The 18,925-nt window shown below is 45.0% G+C and overlaps 1 protein-coding gene across 2 annotated transcripts in view; it reads left to right on the top strand.

The window, feature by feature from the left end:
• Positions 1-1,773: 1,773 nt before the first annotated feature.
• The window catches only part of PROSER2 (proline and serine rich 2), a 32,398-nt gene continuing 15,246 nt past the window's right edge, over positions 1,774-18,925 (top strand). The window contains exon 1 of one of the 2 annotated variants that reach the window (XM_063926871.1): positions 1,774-1,888. The gene's annotated coding sequence lies outside the window, so the exon portion shown is untranslated. Of the gene's footprint in view, positions 1,889-1,932; positions 2,128-18,925 lie in introns of those variants that run through there. The other variant, XM_063926872.1, reaches the window with a different exon arrangement.

Below are 18,925 nucleotides of genomic sequence, written 5' to 3' on the forward strand. Positions count from 1 at the left end.
CGCTTTTTTCAACTTAACATGTCTAAGACCAAGGTGATCATCTTCCCTCCCGCATAACCTCACCTCCTACAATCTCATTATCTATTGATGGCACTACTATCTCCTCTAGCTCCCAAGTGCGCTGTCTTGGAGTAATCCTTGACTCCTCCCTTTCCTTCAAACCACACATTCGGCACCTCTCACAAACCTGCCATTTTCATCTAAAAAATATTTCCAGGATCAGACCCTTTCTGACCCAGGATGCTACTATCCACTTATCCACTCACTGGTCATCTCCAGACCGGACTACTGTAATCTCCTCCTGACTGGCATTCCTGACAAATACCTCTCTCCACTCCGGTCTATCCTCAATGCTGCTGCCCGGCTCATTTTCCGCACCAAACGCACTACGTCCACCTCTCCCCTCTTACAAGACCTTCACTGACTCCCCTTCCCTTTCAGAATCCATTTCAAGTTCTCACACTCACTTACAAAGCCCTCACCCACTCCTCTCCCATCTACATCTCTGACCTTATCTCCCTTTACACTCCCACCCATCCTCTTCGCTCTGCTAATGCACGCTGACTCTCCTGCCTACGGATTACTTCCTCCCACTCCTACCTCCAAGATTTTTCACGTGCTGCACCACTTCTCTGGAATTCCCTACCTCTCCCCCTCAGACTCTCCACCTCTCTACAAAACTTCAAACGGGCTCTCAAGACCCACTTCTTCACCAAACCCAGCTAAATCTCATCCTAACCCTCTGTTCTACGCTATGTACCCCATCTGTGTCACCCCTGTCTGTCTACCCCTCCCCTTTAGAATGTAAGCTCTCACAAGCAAGGCCCTCTTCCTCATGTGCTTATCCTTTCTTACTTTAATAATCTTCAGATGTACCACATCCAGCAGTCTCATGCTACCTGATACTTATTCCAGTGTCTTCTGCTGATGTAACTATGTTTATTTACCCTGTACTTGTCCCATATTGTCTTCAACTGTAAGTTGCTGTTTTCCTGTTTGTACTCTGTAATTGGGCGCTGCGGAACCCTTGTGGCACCATATAAATAAAGGATAATAATAATATATATATATATATATATATATATATATATATATATACACATCTCCAAGTGCGGCACTCCTGGACTTTTGCAAATAAATCACGGCTCAAGCAGGCAGGTATAATGTTATATTATACCTGCCTGCTTGAGCCGTGATTTATTTGCAAAAGTCCAGGAGTGCCGCACATGGAGATGTGTGTGGATGCATGTACGTGAAGGCACCCGGACGAGTATCTCTATCAGAAGGAGAGCCGGACCATACGTATATATATATATATATATATATATATATATATATATATATATAAAATTAATCAGACTTTTTATACTTTACTTAATAAAAAAACAGAGGAATACACGGAAAAAAAAGCAACGCAAACTCGCCCTGACGGCGGCGAACAGGTCACCCCGCACCGGCTAGGGTAGGCGGCGGCATGGTGACTACCAATTCCCAGGCAACACTTGTCCTTTAATTATTATACCTAAACAGTAAACACAGTGCAGAGTGACAGGATGTGACTCTGGCCAGTGACACACAGACTGGGCATCGCACACATGTGATACACACACACGTATCGTACATAGAGTACTGTACAACACACACATGTGATGTAATATAATGTACAGTATGTGTTATAGCACATGATTTGTGTGTATTGCAGCACTGTAGGGTGCGGCAGCTGACGCTAGGTGGCGTGCAGCATCTTACTGTCCCCTATATGGGCCGCTCCCGTGTAATGGCTGTCCCCGCCTTATTGCTGGTTACTATACAGCCCGCACCTGTAGCACCTGCTGCCCCAGTCTCCTACAGGACGTCTCCGGAGCTTCCGCTTACTCTGCGTTACCAGGTGAGTCCGTGCTATTGCTCTGCTTACAGCTCTGACCTATCACACGGCACGGTGTTAGCCCTTCTCCCCGGGGAGTGACCGCTCGCCCCTCACTTCATCACCACACGAGTCGGAGGAAAGGATCGCTGCTGCTTGTATATGTCCTGATCTGTAGATGGGCAGAGACCGGTCAGCGAGCCGGGCAGGGCGACTGCTACAGCATAGTGCTGACTGCGGGACTGTAGGCTTTCTGGCTGCAGGTACAGAGGGGGATAAAGGACTCCTTAGTCCTGCATGGTGCTGCTGTACTGTATCACACACACGGCCCTGCCACACTGGTGATATGCTCCGTGTTCTAGCCATCTAGTCCTTCAAGATATGACTCTAATGGCAAAGTCACTCTTCAAGCCACACAGACTTTTTTTGTAGTTAAATAACACATAGCACGTCGAAACTACAAAAGCTATATTGGCAGGACTGTTGGCATGTGGCACAGTGGTTAGCATTGCTGCTTCTAGGTTCCCAACTAGGTGTGGTGTTTGCATGTATTGCCCTCAGCTGTCCAAACCTTTTGGTAGGTTAATGGAAGTTTATGTGGTAGAGAATTTAGACTATATAAGTTCCACTGCGACAGGGGCTAATTAATCTATTAAACATTGTAAGTCCCCATGGTAATGAGTATTGTACACCTACATGAGAACATCTACTTGTACAGACTGCAAAGAATTGGTTATGTGGCGATTTGGTCACATTTCCGCAATACATGGGGCCTCATACATACTGTACATTCTCTTTTCTGACAGTAGCCTAGTTTGTTTTCTTGAAAATCAATAAATACTAATTTTTTTATTTTTTTTAAAAAAAATCCTATTTTGATCTGGCATAATTATCATTGGGTATATTACACACGGAGGTATGTGACCAAATTTCACCATGTATCCACTTTAAAAATGTGCGTTATTCAGGAAGGACTATAGCCAGGGGCTGGCTGGCAACTTTTAGCCTGGGGCAGACTCAAGCAAGTGGCCCAGCATTGTTTTTTTTCACCTTGTGTTCATACTTCTGTGTTACAGAAAAAACAAAGCAACTATAAAACGCTGTGAACAGTATTCTATGATCACTGTTTTATTCACCAAATTCAATTAACCGTGAACTAAAAAGTCACAACTTTTTTGCTTTATGCTGTTCAGTAAAAAATTATTGTTGCGTTAATGTGGGGTTCTGTGGGAGAAGTTGTAGCCTTTAGTTCCGATATCCAGAGAAGGTGAAAAGTCCTTTTTTTTTTCTAATGTAAAAATGTCAGAGCATATTGCAGTAATAACCAATAAATAATATATGTAGAAGTCTTTAAATAGTAAAATATGGGCAGTAAAGACATGTAATTTTGTCTAATAAGCAAAAAATGAGTTCAGTTATGTAGGACGTGTAAGTTGAAGTGTTGTACTGATGAGGAATATTTTTGGATTGTACTTTACTTTCAGCAAAGAGTTACAAGTATTCTCTGTAATACTTTATAAATGCTTAAATCACTATAGAGACATTTGGGGCGAGATTCAGTTTGTTTGTTTGTTTGTTTGTTTTAACCTCTGTTATAGTGCCCAGAGAGGTCAAACCCAACCAAAGTAATGTGCATGGTGCCCAAACGGGTCGCTTTTTGCTTATTTCAACTCGTCAATCCTGGGAGGTGCAAGCTGAAATGCCAACGCTGGCAGCTGATCTTGCCTGAATGGAGAAACAATTGGATAGCTCCATTGGACGCCATCAACTGGCTGGCGGCACTCTAAAATAATTGATTATCGCCCTTTAATAAGAGTAGTGAAAAATGGCAACATTCAGAATAATGACTACCTGTTCTAATGTACCTCAACATACTCTAGATACCTTTATTTGCTGAAAACCACTAGTTGGCTAACATATTTGTTTACTTATAAAACCTGCAAAAATCAACCATTGGACGCCATGTAATGCCTCAAATAAGATGCGTATGGCTGCAGCTTCTGCACGGTCCTGCTATCTTCTTTGCCACTTTGTTGGCGTTCGGGGAGATTTCTTTCATAAAATTCACATTGGTCGCACACTGCAGAATGAATGCAATGCCCACAACTTGCCATTACTAAATGAGTTGCATGGGTATCATGAGCATGCTTGATCCAAAATATCCTTTTGAAGTATGCAATGTACCGCAGGACTTCTCACTAACGGAGCTTGCGGTCAATTGAATTCTACCCTTTTAGTTATTTCAAGGGTGACAGTGGACCCACTGCAAAATGAATTGTTCTTGTTAGTAGAATAAGCATGCAGAGGAAACGGGATTCTATTCATTGTGAAAATGGCATTTCAGGTCTGTGAAATGTAACAGTGTGTTATTTCTGGGGTCATCTTAATACACCTACTGTATTTCCATTTCTCCCAGAAGTAAAGGTGTCCGGTTTATACAAAGCAAGTGTTCTGGGTGGCTTACTTATGCCATCATTCAGCAGGCAGCGTGATATGAAGTAACACATTGTTTGGCCACAGATGAGGGTGTCGAGTGCTCTTGTTGCCCTAGGACTGTAGTCCTGTATTGTTTTGTTTGGGTTTTCGCTAAATAGTTTTTAACTCAAAATTAGCCAAGGGGGTTGGAAGAGTTTCCTATAAATATCATACCATGTTTGGTCCTTTGGCAGAGTTCATATTGGTTCAGGTGATACATTTAATGCTTATTATAGAATTGTAGGAAATATAAGTGAATTTTAATATTTTAACATCTGAAATAAAGTGAATAGTTTTCATCTTGATACGGTTTAAATATTTCCCCAATTCTGGTTTATCTGTCGGCTAATGTACTGTTTGCCTGTAGTTTCAATGTAGCAATTATGAAATGTTTCTGTTTCTGCAGTATGTTTTGTATCAACCAGTTGTGACATACTACAGCAAGAGGGGGAATCTGGATCCAGCAGCAGAGGCATTACATGCATTTTGTCTAGAGAGAGTTTTCAAGTCCATTTAATTATAATGTATTACTCCTATGGATATGCATGCGTGGGTGCAATTCAATTTACTTATGTGCGCCCGATCTCCAGTCTTAAGTGACTGGAGATCAGTGGTTGCTATCCAAATTTATTTACATTTTTTGGGATCGTGCCCTGCAGTGCCGGGTTTACCCATGCAAAAGGGCTAACTAAACCCAACAAAAATGCTGGACGCGGCGCGAAAAGTGCTGCTTTGGAGCACAAATGGGTCGAAGAAATCAGTCTATTTACAGTTAACTTCTTTACTGCCAGTTGAGTTAAATTTAATAAAATAATTATTTTTATTTATTTTAAAGTAAATTTGTAAATCTTCTGAAATACAGCTTTTGAAGTATTGCTTAGTCTATGGTGTGGGGATGATATTCACAAAAAAAATGACAGAATTTGGTGGGCAACTCAATAATATGCACCAGAAATTGATCTGTTCTGAGAATAATGGCAAAATAAAGCTGTAAACTTATATTTTGATATCTTGAATTGATATTTTTCCACATTCTGTATACTTTATAGTCTGTCAGGGACAGGGGGTGGTATTCAGTATACCGGTTGTTGGGATCCCGGCACACAGTATACCGGCGCCGGAATCCTGGCATACCGACACCTTTTCTCCCTCTTGGGGGTCCACGACCCCCCTGGAGGGAGAATAGATAGCGTGGCGCACCGTGCCAGCAAGGGGCTCATTTGCGCTAGCCCCGCTGTTGTCAAGCCGGTGGTCGGGATCCCGGCGTCGGAATGCTGGCCGCCGGGGAGCCGGCAGCCGGCAACTCGTACTACACCCTCAGGGGTGGTATTGGGTGGTATTCAGTATGCCACCGGCTGGGATCCCGACGACCAGCATACCGGCATTGGGATCCCGACCGCCAGCATGCCGACACATATTCTCCCTCTTGGGGGTCCACGACTTCCCTGGAGGGAAAATAAATAGTGTGCCCGGAGCGTGACGAGCGCAGCGAGCCTGCAAGGGGCTCATTAGCGCTCGCCCAGCTGTGGGTATGCCGGCGGTCGGGATCCTGGCGCCGGTATACTGGCCCCCCGGGATCCCTGCCGCCGGCCACTCGTACTACACCTACACCCAAGACTTTAAGATGCTTCCATGGGAAATAGGTCTTCCAAAAGGTCTAGAAATTGGCATTCATATTGCATCCCTATACAAGTTCCCCACCCACTCATACTACACCCCTGTCAGGGTAAGGGACAAAAGCATAAATGGCATACTTTATTGCTTTACATTATCCTAATCCAGCGTCTTAAAGTCTCTATAGCTTCTCATTGCTCAAATGAGGCTTCTTCTACAGGACAATTTGCCCTGCGTTGATGCCCCAAAGCAAGGTGAAACCGGCATTCTGACAGTTAATTTATATCAAAATGCAGTAGGAAGGACAGGTCTGCCGTGTTAGTGTCATAGTAACATTGAGATGAGATGCATATTGGTGAAGTTCTTTTCCTACATAGGGCGGGATTCAATTCTTTTCACCCCTTTCCACACCCATTCTGTTTCTGCCCTCATGTGAAGGGGTTCTTACTCAAATTGTTCAAGTCATCCAGTGTGTACATACTATGTGTGCTCCCGCGGCATCATCCATCGCATCTTCAGGTCGGCCCTACATGCTGCTCAATCTAAAGATGCGACTGACGATCACATATGGCGGGGGAATGACCTATCATGCGGTCGTTCACAACATTGTGCAGTGTGTACAAAGGTGTGGTATGTTTCCCCGGCGCTTGGGATCCCGACACCCAGCATACCAGCCAGCACAGAGATCCCGACCACCAGAATGTTGGCAGCGGGGCAAGTGCGAAAGAGCCCCTTGCGGGCTCACTGCGCTCTCCACGCTGCGGGCACGGTGACACGCTACGCACGCCACCCTATTTATTCTCCCTCCAGGGGTGTCATGGACACACCAAGAGGGAGAATACTTGTCATATACTGGCGGTCGGGATTCCGGCGTCGGGATCACGACAGCTGGTATATCAAGTGCAACCCGTGTACACACTGCATGATATGTCCGCGTATAATGGCTTACCACATGAGATGGTCATGACAAATTCAGAACAGATTGTAAAAATACAATAAGATGGTTTTCTGAAAAATAGTAGCTGTAGCTATTGTTCATAGAGGATATTAGGAATGATCGAGGTAATCAGTCGGGAAGCAGTCAGGATCCCGGCAGTCAGAATACAAATGACGGAATCCCGATTGTTGGCTATATATCTGAGGTTGTTACTGCTCTTGCTACCGGTGATCATAGTGATGAACATAGTAATGGATATTTATTGTGTACTACTAATATTCCGTTCAGTGTAAAGGGTTTGTATATTGCACTGCCCATCAGAATAGGATCAGTGTTGTATATTGGTAAGCAGTATGATCTCTTTATTACACTGTACTAGGCATACAGAATGAAAGTATGGATTATGTAATGGGGGTGCTGCAATTTTCACTTCGCTTCAGGCAGCAGAAAGACTGGAATTGCCACAGTGTAGTAAAGTCACCATAGATCAGAGGTTCCTAAACTCTGTCCTCAAGGCACCCTAACAGTCTAGGTTTTAAGGGTATCCCTGCTTGAGCACAGGTGTCTTAGTTAATAGCTCAGTTAATTTAATTTAACAATCTGTGCTCAACCATGAATATTCTTTAAAACCTGGACAGTTATGGTGCCTTGATGAAAGAGTTTGGAAAACACTGCCATAGATGTTGGTGATCTGGGTTTATTCCAGATTTTCTTACTGTAATAAAAGATCAATAAGGAGATTGACGCACTTCTAATTAGATAGTAAAACATTTATAGCAAAATAAACTTTTTGCAACCATAAAAGTCTGAAGCAGATTATAGAAATATAGTCCATGCCAGGGTTTTTTGTGTTTGGTAAAATCTATAAAGACCCAGGACCACATTCATAAAACATTGATTTTTTTTTTTTTTTTTTATGGCGTTAACATAAAAAAAACAAAGTTCTCGTCAAGGATAAAAGTACATTAAAAAAAAAGTAAAGTTACTTTGCTTCTTTGCAAAATAACTTTTTTTAAAGTTGCATGACATCCTAATCTTTATTTTATAACCATGGGATTCTTTATACAATCCTGATACCTGGTTCTGTGTGAGTTTAGGGGTGGGTAGTAGGGTGAGAGCCAGGCAGCCTGTTAATAAATTATACTCCCAGAAGTAGCTGTTTTTTTTTCACTTACCCCAGAGGTTCCCAAACTGTGTGCCTAGGCACCCTGGGGTGCCTTGGGACACTTACAGGGGTGCTTTGGATTGGTTGTCCAGGACCAATTCAAATTATTTATGATTAATATAATATGCAAAACCAGTGCTGGCGGCTGTCAATCATAGAATATGTGAACAAACAAGCAAATCTTGCCCCTCACCACATAACTGACCCCAAGGATGACGTATAAACACAATTTACTTACTTTAATATTTCTTCCTAAATTTCTCAATAAGAAACTTTTGGCATAGGGGAGCCACAAAAAAAATTCTGATGCTCTAGGGTGCCGTGATTCAAAAAAGTTACGGAACCACTGCCTTACCCCTTTTAAAGTGGTGATTGTAATATCCCTGCAGGGCAGACGGTGATTGAAGGAACTTCAAAAATGCACATATCTAGTACAGGGGTGGGTATGATGCTAAGTCATTGTCACTTTGTAAATTATATGTTAAAAACTTATGATCAGAAAGGTAAAATATGTGACCTTATGAATGTTATTTCCTTTTTCTTACCCCTCTAGTCCTTTTTTTTATTTTTTTTATTTTTATTTTTTTATTAACTTGGTCCATGTCTGTCATATAGAAATAGATTCACTTAATGCCAATTGTGTAGTGACCACAAATTTAGTATAATAAAGCCCCCAATTCATTCTGTTTGCACTTTTGCATGTTTTTGTGACTTTGTACAGTAAGGTATAATCTAGTGTTCATTTGTAGTCTATAACGTTTTCATTTACTTGTATTCTAGTTCTAGTTGCAGTGGAAATTTATTACTAGGAACAGGGTGATGAGACATATTAATGTACAGAAAAAATCTGTTGGATCGCACAGGCCATCATAATGTAAATGAAGCGTTTGTGAAGACCCCTCTGCAAACGTTTTTTCTTCCACAGAATGGTCCTGATTCAGTCCTATGAAAAGACCCCACATCAGCAGTTTTTTGCAGTGTGCATGTGTCCCGGGATGGCAGAGGTGTAGATGTGCATCTCTGTGGATATACCAGCTGGTCAGAGTATTCACAAGTCCGCAATATCTTTACTTGTTGCTAACTAAATGAGTGTATCTGGGTGGAAATGGGGCATTTGTAATTAGGATAAATTTGTCCTGTGCAAATGCATGTGGATGAGTATGGCTGATTTCGCCATAGATGGGGCAGACTACAGTGGAAATCCACAGCTACTATATCTAGCTATACCAGGCTACATTATCTTGTAATGCTGGAATGACTAGTCTTCAGGACCTTAACTTGGTGAAGACTAGCGTGTTTGTTTAGCTTATATATGCTTTAGGAATCTGAAGTTGTGCTTGAAAATCCAGTATGACCAGTTGCAGAACAGAGTACAAATCTGTCATATCTACTAGAGTTTACTCATAACTCAAACCAGATGTCCACTACTGTAACTGAAACATTATGTGACATGCGGCAATACGTAGTGTTACATTAGTTATATTTGCTTCAGTGAACAGCCCAATCACTTGTTCTGTTGATCCGATCCACTGATCAGTAGATATCTATCAACTATCCATCGGGGAATTGGGGAAATTTAAACATGTCAAAAATCAGACTCGTCGATTTCAAGCATTTTCAGGTTGGAATCGTGGAATTGGCACTGTCCAACATGTTGGATTTCTCTGACCCAGGTGACAGCAGAGTGAGGTATTGTCCTGATACAGGCTAGATGTATGTGCCCTTTTATTCCCACCCATGAGATGTAATTGCTCCAATTTGTTCTTGGTTCCAACCTGGCTGAAAACTTGCATCTCATAGCGACATAAGTAGAAAAATGCTACATTTTCTAAATCCCTTCAATGTGCTTTCACTCTTAATATTAAATTAAGAAAGTTTCTCTTATATGTTGCTAGTCAATAAAAGGTAAAGTAAAAAAGTGTGTGTCTGTGTGCGTAAAATATATATGTTTTATTATGATGCATAATACAAGGTAGAATGTAATATAGGTGTTCCTATGGAGTAGAGGAATAAGGCAGGAATATAAGGGATATCAAATTTGGGGCGCAAAAACAGTGGGCATGAAAACCGGACGTTTTGCACAATTTTGCCTGATGTTTCACCGATTTTTAATTTTTTTTTTTTTTTTTTTACAAGCTATCTGATTAGGTCGCCTGTAAAAAAGAAAAAAAAAAAGAAAAAAAAATTTTTAGTTTATAAAATTCTCTTGCAGGCCTCCTATGACCAAAAGTAATTGCACTAGGTACAAGAAATATGGTCCATCTTTATTCTAATACAAGTATCTTTTATATCTTCAGTTGATCCTTGAATATAGCACTTTCTACACTACTACAGTAATTGAAAGCATCATTCGGTATCCTCCTCAATTAGAAATTATGGGGGAGCCAAGATTTATTTATTTATTTTTCTTCTCAAAATGGCATGCTAAAATCAAATAAAATATGTGAAGTTTATTTTCTCTCTGCTTACAGTGTAAGTTCATATGTCCTACAGTATATCTGGTGGAACTTACCCCTTGGTTAAAATTATCACCATATTATATGTAGAATTTTTTTTTTTTAAATGTATCAGGGTAGTCTGTTTATATTTTTATGCCCTTTACTGTAGATACACAGCAAGATAGCGATGCAATTTTACCTTATGTTGGAGTTTACTGTACTTATTTGTGATCAAGTTACTGTATGATGTCCCTGTGCTGCTTGTGTGGCTGGAAGGTGCAAGGAGAGATTGTTCACTCTAACAATTTTTATGTTTTGCTTAGAATGCTTGTGACCACACACCTGCAGCTATTTTGTGTTTGATTTAAGCACAAGTATCAACTTTTTAAATGATAGATTTTGTTTCCATATCCTTGCAGTTTAACGTAGGGATAGCCATTGACCATTGAAGGCTTTCCATCAATCGTTGATGCCTTTTTTCATCGATGACTGAAATCCAATGGTTTTCCACATCCGAATATTTTAATTATTATTTCCAGTACTGGGGCAACAGGTTAGCTCTACCACTTCCCTGACTGGCTCATCGAGACACACCTCCGCACACAGGGGGTCATTCTGACCTGATCGCTCACTGCAGTTTTTCACAGCGCAGCGATCAGTTCAGAACTGCGCATGCGACGGCGCCACAGTGCGCCGGCGCATTGCTGACGGCCGACTGCTGTTGTTGCCTAGTGATTGCCTCTGCCTGATTGACAGGCAGAGGCGGTAGCTGGGCGGGAGGGGGCGGCACGGCGGCATTTGGCTGCCATTTTGTGGGCGTGGTCCGGCCAACGCAGGCGTGGCCAGACCGTGCGGGGGGTGAGCTGCAGCGACTCCGTGATGTCACACGCATCCGCTGCGACCCGGGCAGCGAGGAATAGCTCCCGGCCAGCACGCAAAAGCTTCGCTGGCCAGGAGCTACTCCGAAAGTGCAAAAGCATCGCCGCTGTGCATCGCCACTTCTGCGACGAGGCAGGGACTGACATGCGGGGCAGACTAGCCCTGTGCTGGGCGTCCCCCCGCATGTCTGTGTTACTGATCGTAGCTGTGCTAAATTTAGCACAGCTACGATCAAGTCTGAATCACCCCCACAGTTGGAGCCGCTGCAGTGATGACGGTCAGTGATGTTAACCATCGAGGGCTTCCTGTCATTGCAGTAATCCACTGATGGCATCAACAGTAGGCCGATTAATGGCCCTTCCTATTTTAACCACTTAACTGACAAATTATATTTCTAAACATGTCTCACAAAATGTTGTTTTATTTTTAAGCATTTTTCTCTGACGTCCTAAGTGGATGCTGGGACTCCGTAAGGACCATGGGGAATAGCGGCTCCGCAGGAGACTGGGCACAACTAAAAGAAAGCTTTAGACTACTGGTGTGCACTGGCTCCTCCCACTATGACCCTCCTCCAGACTTCAGTTAGAATCTTGTGCCCGGCTGAGCTGGATGCACACTAGGGGCTCTCCTGAGCTCCTAGAAAGAAAGTATATTTTAGGTTTTTTATTTTACAGTGAGATCTGCTGGCAACAGACTCACTGCAGCGAGGGACTAAGGGGAGAAGAAGCGAACCTACCTAACTGGTGGTAGCTTGGGCTTCTTAGGCTACTGGACACCATTAGCTCCAGAGGGATCGACCACAGGACCCGACCTCGATGTTCGGTCCCGGAGCCGCGCCGCCGGCCCCCTTACAGAGCCAGAAGCAAGAAGTGTTCCGGAAAATCGGGGGCAGAAGACTTCTGTCTTCAACAAGGTAGCGCACAGCACTGCAGCTGTGCGCCATTGCTCCTCATGCACACCTCACACTCCGGTCACTGATGGGTGCAGGGCGCTGGGGGGGGGCGCCCTGAGGGCAATATAATACACCTTGGCTGGCAAATCTACACCATATATAGTCAGGAAGGCTATATAGGTGTAAAAATACCCCTGCCAGAATTCCAGAAAAAGCGGGAGAAGTCCGCCGGAAAAGGGGCGGGGCCATCTCCCTCAGCACACTGGCGGCATTTTTCCCTCACAGCTCCGCTGGAAGGACGCTCCCTGGCTCTCCCCTGCAGTGTCAAGCTACATAAGGGTAAAAAAGAGAGGGGGGGCACTAAATTTAGGCGCAGTGTGTGTGTGTGTGTGTGTGTGTGTGTGTGTGTGTGTGTGTGTGTGTGTGTGTATATATATATATGTATGTGTGTGTGTGTGTATGTGTGTATATATATATATATATATATATATATATATATATATATATATATATATATATATATATATATATATATATATATAGCTATAAGGGAAAAACACTCATTTATAGTGGGATCCCTGTGTTATATAGCGCTCTGGTGTGTGCTGGCATACTCTCTCTCTGTCTCCCCAAAGGGCTTTGTGGGGTCCTGTCCTCTGTCAGAGCATTCCCGGTGTGTATGCGGTGTGTCGGTACGGCTGTGTCGACATGTTTGATGAGGAGGCTTATGTGGAGGCGGAACAGATGCCGATAAATGTGATGTCACCCCCTGCGGGGTCGACACCTGAGTGGATGGTTCTGTGGAAGGAATTACGCGACAGTGTCGACTCCTTGCATAAAAGGTTTGACGACAAACCAAATGTGGGACAGCCGGCTTCTCAGCCTGTGCCTGCCCAGGCGTCTCAAAAGCCATCAGGGGCTCTAAAACGCCCGCTACCTCAGATGGCAGACACAGATGTCGACACAGATACTGACTCCAGTGTCGACGACGATGAGACTAATGTATCTTCCAATAGGGCCACACGTTCTATGATTGAGGCAATGAAAAATGTGTTGAATATTTCTGATGTTACCTAGGGTACCACAAAAAAGGGTATTATGTTTGGAGAGAAAAAACTACCAGTTGTTTTTCCTCCATCTGAGGAATTAAATGAAGTGTGTGAAGAAGCGTGGGCTTCCCCTGATAAGAAACTGGTAATTTCTAAGAGGTTACTAATGGCGTACCCCTTCCCGCCAGAGGATAGGTCACATTGGGAAACATCCCCTAGGGTGGATAAAGTGCTCACACGCTTGTCAAAGAAGGTGGCACTACAGTCTCCAGATACGGCCGCCCTGAAGGAATCTGCTGATAGAAAGCAGGAGGCTATCCTGAAGTCTATATATACACACACAGGTGTTATACTGAGACCAGCTATTGCTTCAGCATGGATGTGCAGTGCTACAGCTGCGTGGTCAGATTCCCTGTCGGAAAATATTGATACCCTAGACAGGGACACTATATTGCTAACCGTAGAGCATATTAAAGATGCACTCTTATACATGAGGGATGCACAGAGGGATATTTGCCGGCTGGCATCTAAAATAAGTGCGATGTCCATTTCTGCCAGGAGAGGGTTATGGACTCGGCAGTGGACAGGAGATGCAGATTCTAAAAGGCACATGGAAGTTTTGCCTTATAAGGGTGAGGAGTTGTTCGGGGATGGTCTCTCGGACCTCGTTTCCACAGCAACAGCTGGGAAGTCTACATTTTTACCCCATGTTCCCTCACAGCCAAAGAAAGCACCGTATTATCAGGTACAGTCCTTTCGGCCCAATAAGGGCAAGCGGGTTAAAGGCGCGTCCTTTCTGCCAGAGGCAGAGGTAGAGGGAAAAAGCTGCAGCATACAGCCAGTTCCCAGTAGCAAAAGTCCTCCCCCCGCTTCCTCTAAGTCCACAGCATGACGCTGGGGCTCCACAGGCGGAACCAGGTACGGTGGGGGCCCGTCTCAAAAATTTCAGCGATCAGTGGGCTCGCTCACGGGTGGATCCCTGGATTTTTCAAGTAGTATCTCAGGGGTACAAGCTGGAATTCGAGACGTCTCCCCCCCCCCCCCCCCCCCCCCGCCGTTTCCTCAAATCTGCCTTACCAACAACTCCCTCAGGCAGGGAGGCAGTGTTACAGGCAATTCACAAGCTGTATTCACAACAGGTGATAGTAAAGGTGCCCCTACTTTAACAAGGTCGGGGTTACTATTCCACAATGTTTGTGGTACCGAAACCGGACGGTTCGGTGAGACCCATTTTAAATTTGAAATCCTTGAACACATATATAAAAAAATTCAAGTTCAAGATGGAATCGCTCAGGGCGGTTATTGCAAGCCTGGACGAGGGGGATTACATGGTATCACTGGACATCAAGGATGCTTACCTGCATGTCCCCATTTACCATCCTCACCAGGAGTACCTCAGATTTGTGGTACAGGATTGTCATTACCAATTCCAGACGTTGCCGTTCGGTCTATCCACGGCTCCGAGGGTCTTTACCAAGGTAATGGGCGAAATGATGATACTCCTTCGAAAGAAGGGAGTTTTAATTATCCCGTACTTGGACGATCTCCTGATTAAAGGCGAGGTCCTGGGAGCAGTTGTTGGTCGGGGTAGCACTATCTCGGGAGGTGCTACAACAGCACGGCTGGATTCTAAATATTCCAAAGTCACAGCTGGTCCCTACGACACGTCTACTGTTCCTGGGGATGGTTCTGGACACAGAACAGAAAAAAGTGTTTCTCCCGGAGGAGAAGGCCAAGGAGCTGTCATCTCTAGTCAGAGGCCTCCTAAAACCAAAACAGGTGTCGGTGCATCACTGCACGCGGATCCTGGGAAAGATGGTAGCTTCCTACGAAGCAATTCCATTCGGCAGGTTCCATGCAAGAACCTTTCAGTGGGACCTGTTGGACAAGTGGTCCGGATCGCATCTTCAGATGCATCGGCTGATAACCCTGTCTCCAAGGACCAGGGTGTCTCTGCTGTGGTGGCTGCAGAGTGCTCATCTTCAAGAGGGCCGCAGATTCGGCATACAGGACTGGGTCCTGGTGACCACGGATGCCAGCCTTCGAGGCTGGGGGGCAGTCACACAGGGAAGAAACTTCCAAGGACTATGGTCAAGTCAGGAGACTTCCCTGCACATAAATATTCTGGAACGGAGGGCCATTTACAATGCCCTAAGTCAGGCAAAACCCCTGCTTCAAAACCAGCCGGTACTGATCCAGTCAGACAACATCACGGCGGTCGCCCATGTAAACCGACGGGGCGGCACGAGAAGCAGGATGGCGATGGCAGAAGCCACAAGGATTCTCCGATGGGTGGAAAATCACGTGTTAGCACTGTCAGCGGTGTTCATTCCGGGAGTGGACAACTGGGAAGCAGACTTCCTCAGCAGGCACGACCTCCACCCGGGAGAGTGGGGACTTCATCCAGAAGTCTTCCAACTGATTGTAAACCGTTGGGAAAGGCCACAGGTGGACATGATGGCGTCCCGCCTAAACAAAAAGCTAGAAAAGTATTGCGCCAGGTCAAGAGACCCGCAGGCGATAGCTGTGGACGCTCTAGTGACACCGTGGGTGTACCGGTCGGTTTATGTGTTCCCTCCTCTTCCTCTCATACCTAAGGTACTGAGGATAATAAGGAGAAGAGGAGTAAGAACTATACTCATTGTTCCGGATTGGCCAAGAAGAGCTTGGTACCCGGAACTTCAAGAAATTATCTCAGAGGACCCATGGCCTCTGCCGCTCAGACAGGACCTGCTGCAGCAGGGGCCCTGTCTGTTCCAAGACTTACCGCGGCTGCGTTTGACGGCATGGCGGTTGAACACCGGATCCTGAAGGAAAAGGGAATTCCGGAGGAAGTCATTCCTACGCTGATTAAAGCTAGAAAAGAAGTAACAGCAAACCATTATCACCGCATATGGCGGAAATATGTTGCGTGGTGTGAGGCCAGGAAGGCCCCCAACGGAAGAATTTCAGCTGGGCCGTTTCCTGCACTTTCTATAGTCAGGGGTGACTATGGGCCTAAAATTGGGTTCCATTAAGGTCCAGATTTCGGCTCTATCGATTTTCTTCCAGAGAGAACTGGCTTCACTACCTGAAGTTCAGACTTTTGTTAAGGGAGTGCTGCATATTCAGCCCCCTTTTGTGCCTCTAGTGGCACCTTGGGATCTCAACGTGGTGTTGGATTTCCTAAAGTCACATTGGTTTGAGCCACTTAAAACCGTGGAATTGAAATATCTCACGTGGAAAGTGGTCGTTGTTGGCCTTAGCTTCGGCCAGGCGTGTATCAGAATTGGCGGCTTTGTCATGTAAAAGCCCTTATCTGATTTTCCATATGGATAGGGCAGAATTGAGGACTCGTCCCCAATTTCTCCCTAAGGTGGCATCGGCTTTTCATCTGAACCAACCTATCGTGGTGCCTGCGGCTACTAAAGACTTGGAGGCTTCCAAGTCGTTGGATGTAGTCAGGGCCCTGAAAATTTATGTTTCCAGGACAGCTGGAGTCAGAAAGACTGACTCGCTATTTATCCTGTATGCGCCCAACAAGTTGGGTGCACCTGCTTCAAAGCAGACTATTGCTCGCTGGATCTGTAGTACGATTCAGCTTGCACATTCCGCGGCTGGACTGCCGCATCCTAAATCAGTGAAAGCCCATTCCACGAGGAAGGTGGGCTCTTCTTGGGCGGCTGCCCGAGGGGTCTCGGCTCTTCAACTTTTCCGAGCAGCTACTTGGTCGGGGTCAAACACGTTTGCAAAATTCTGTAAGTTTGACACCCTGGCTGAGGAGGACCTAGAGTTTGCCCATTCGGTGCTGCAGAGTCATCCGCACTCTCCCGCCCGTTTGGGAGCTTTGGTATAATCCCCATGGTCCTTACGTAGTCCCAGCATCCACTCATGACGTCAGAGAAAATAAGAATTTACTCACCGGTAATTCTATTTCTCGTAGTCCGTAGTGGATGCTGGGCGCCCATCCCAAGTGCGGATTGTCTGCAATACTTGTAAATAGTTATTGTTTAACTAAAGGGTTATTGTTGAGCCATCTGTTGAGAGGCTCAGTTGTTATCATACTGTTAACTGGGTATTGTATCACGAGTTATACGGTGTGATTGGTGTGGCTGGTATGAGTCTTACCCGGGATTCAAAATCCTTCCTTATTGTGTCGGCTCTTCCGGGCACAGTATCCTAACTGAAGTCTGGAGGAGGGTCATAGTGGGAGGAGCCAGTGCACACCAGTAGTCTAAAGCTTTCTTTTAGTTGTACCCAGTCTCCTGCGGAGCCGCTATTCCCCATGGTCCTTACGGAGTCCCAGCATCCACTACGGACTACGAGAAATAGAATTACCGGTGAGTAAATTCTTATTTTAAATCCTAGTAGTACCACCACCACAAGGGATATGCAGCACCCAGTTACAGAGTAAATAAGCAGAACAAAAGCAAGAAAAGAGTGACTTAAAGTTCAAGACAATATAGGACAAGTACAGGGTATATAAACATAGCTGCATCAGCAGACGACACTGAAATAAGTATTAGGGTGGCAGAAAACCGAGGGATTTGGTTCAGTCAGAGTATGGAGTAGAAGATGGTTTAAGTGCGAGAAAGAAAGGCACATGAGGGAAGAGGGCCCTGTTTGTAAGAGCTTGCAGTCTAAAGAGGAGGGGTTGACAGACAGGGATGACACAGATGGGGTAAACAGAGTGGAACAGAGGGTTGGGAGGACAGTTTGGGTCTTGAGAGCCTGTTTAAAGTTTTGTGGAGTGCAGTGTGCATTAGCAGAGCGAGGAGGACGGATGGGAGTGTAAAGAGAGATTAGGCCAGAGGTGTAAATGGAAGAGTAATGGGCGAGGGCTTTGTGAGTGTGAGAAGCTTGAATTGGATTCTGGAAGGGAAGCGGAGCCAGTGAAGGGCTTGTAAGAAAGGGAAGGTGGACGTAGTATGTTTGAAGAAGATGAGCTGGCTGCAGTATTGAGGATACATTGGAGTGGAGAGAGGCATTTGTCAGGGATGCCACATAGAAGGAGATTACAGTAGTCTCAGTCTGAGATGACCAGTGAGTGGATAAGAGTCTTACTAGCATCCTGGATGAGAAAGGGTCTGATCCTGGAAATATGTTTGAGATTAAAATGACCGGTTTGTGGGAGGTACTAAATGTGTGGTTTGAAGGAGAGGGAAGGAAAGATTACTGCAAGACGGTGTACTTCAGGGCTAGAAGAGATAGTAGTGCCGGCAATAGATAATGAAATTGTGGGAGGAGGAGTTGTTCGGGAGGGTGGGAAGATGATCAGCTCAGTCTTAGAAATGTTAAGTTTAAGAAAGCGCTGGGGCATCCAAGAAGAGGTAACAGAGAGACATTTGAATACACGAGTGAAGAGAGCCAGGGAGAGGTCAGGTTAGAAAAGGCAGATTTGTGTATGATCAGCACAGACATAATATTACAAGTCAAAAGAGCTAATGAGCTCGCCTAAAGAGGAGAGAGAGAGAGAGAGAGAGGAAAAAGGAGAGGACAAGAACAGAACCTTTGGGGACATCTACAGTTAGTGGAAGTGGGGGGGGGGGGGGTAGAGTGGAGTCATGAGAGGGGACAGGGAAGGAATGGTCAGAAGTAGGAGGACAGCCAGGAGAGGGCAGTATCTAGCAGAC

Source organism: Pseudophryne corroboree, chromosome 6 (assembly GCF_028390025.1).
Source record: "Pseudophryne corroboree isolate aPseCor3 chromosome 6, aPseCor3.hap2, whole genome shotgun sequence".
NCBI lineage: Eukaryota > Metazoa > Chordata > Amphibia > Anura > Myobatrachidae > Pseudophryne > Pseudophryne corroboree.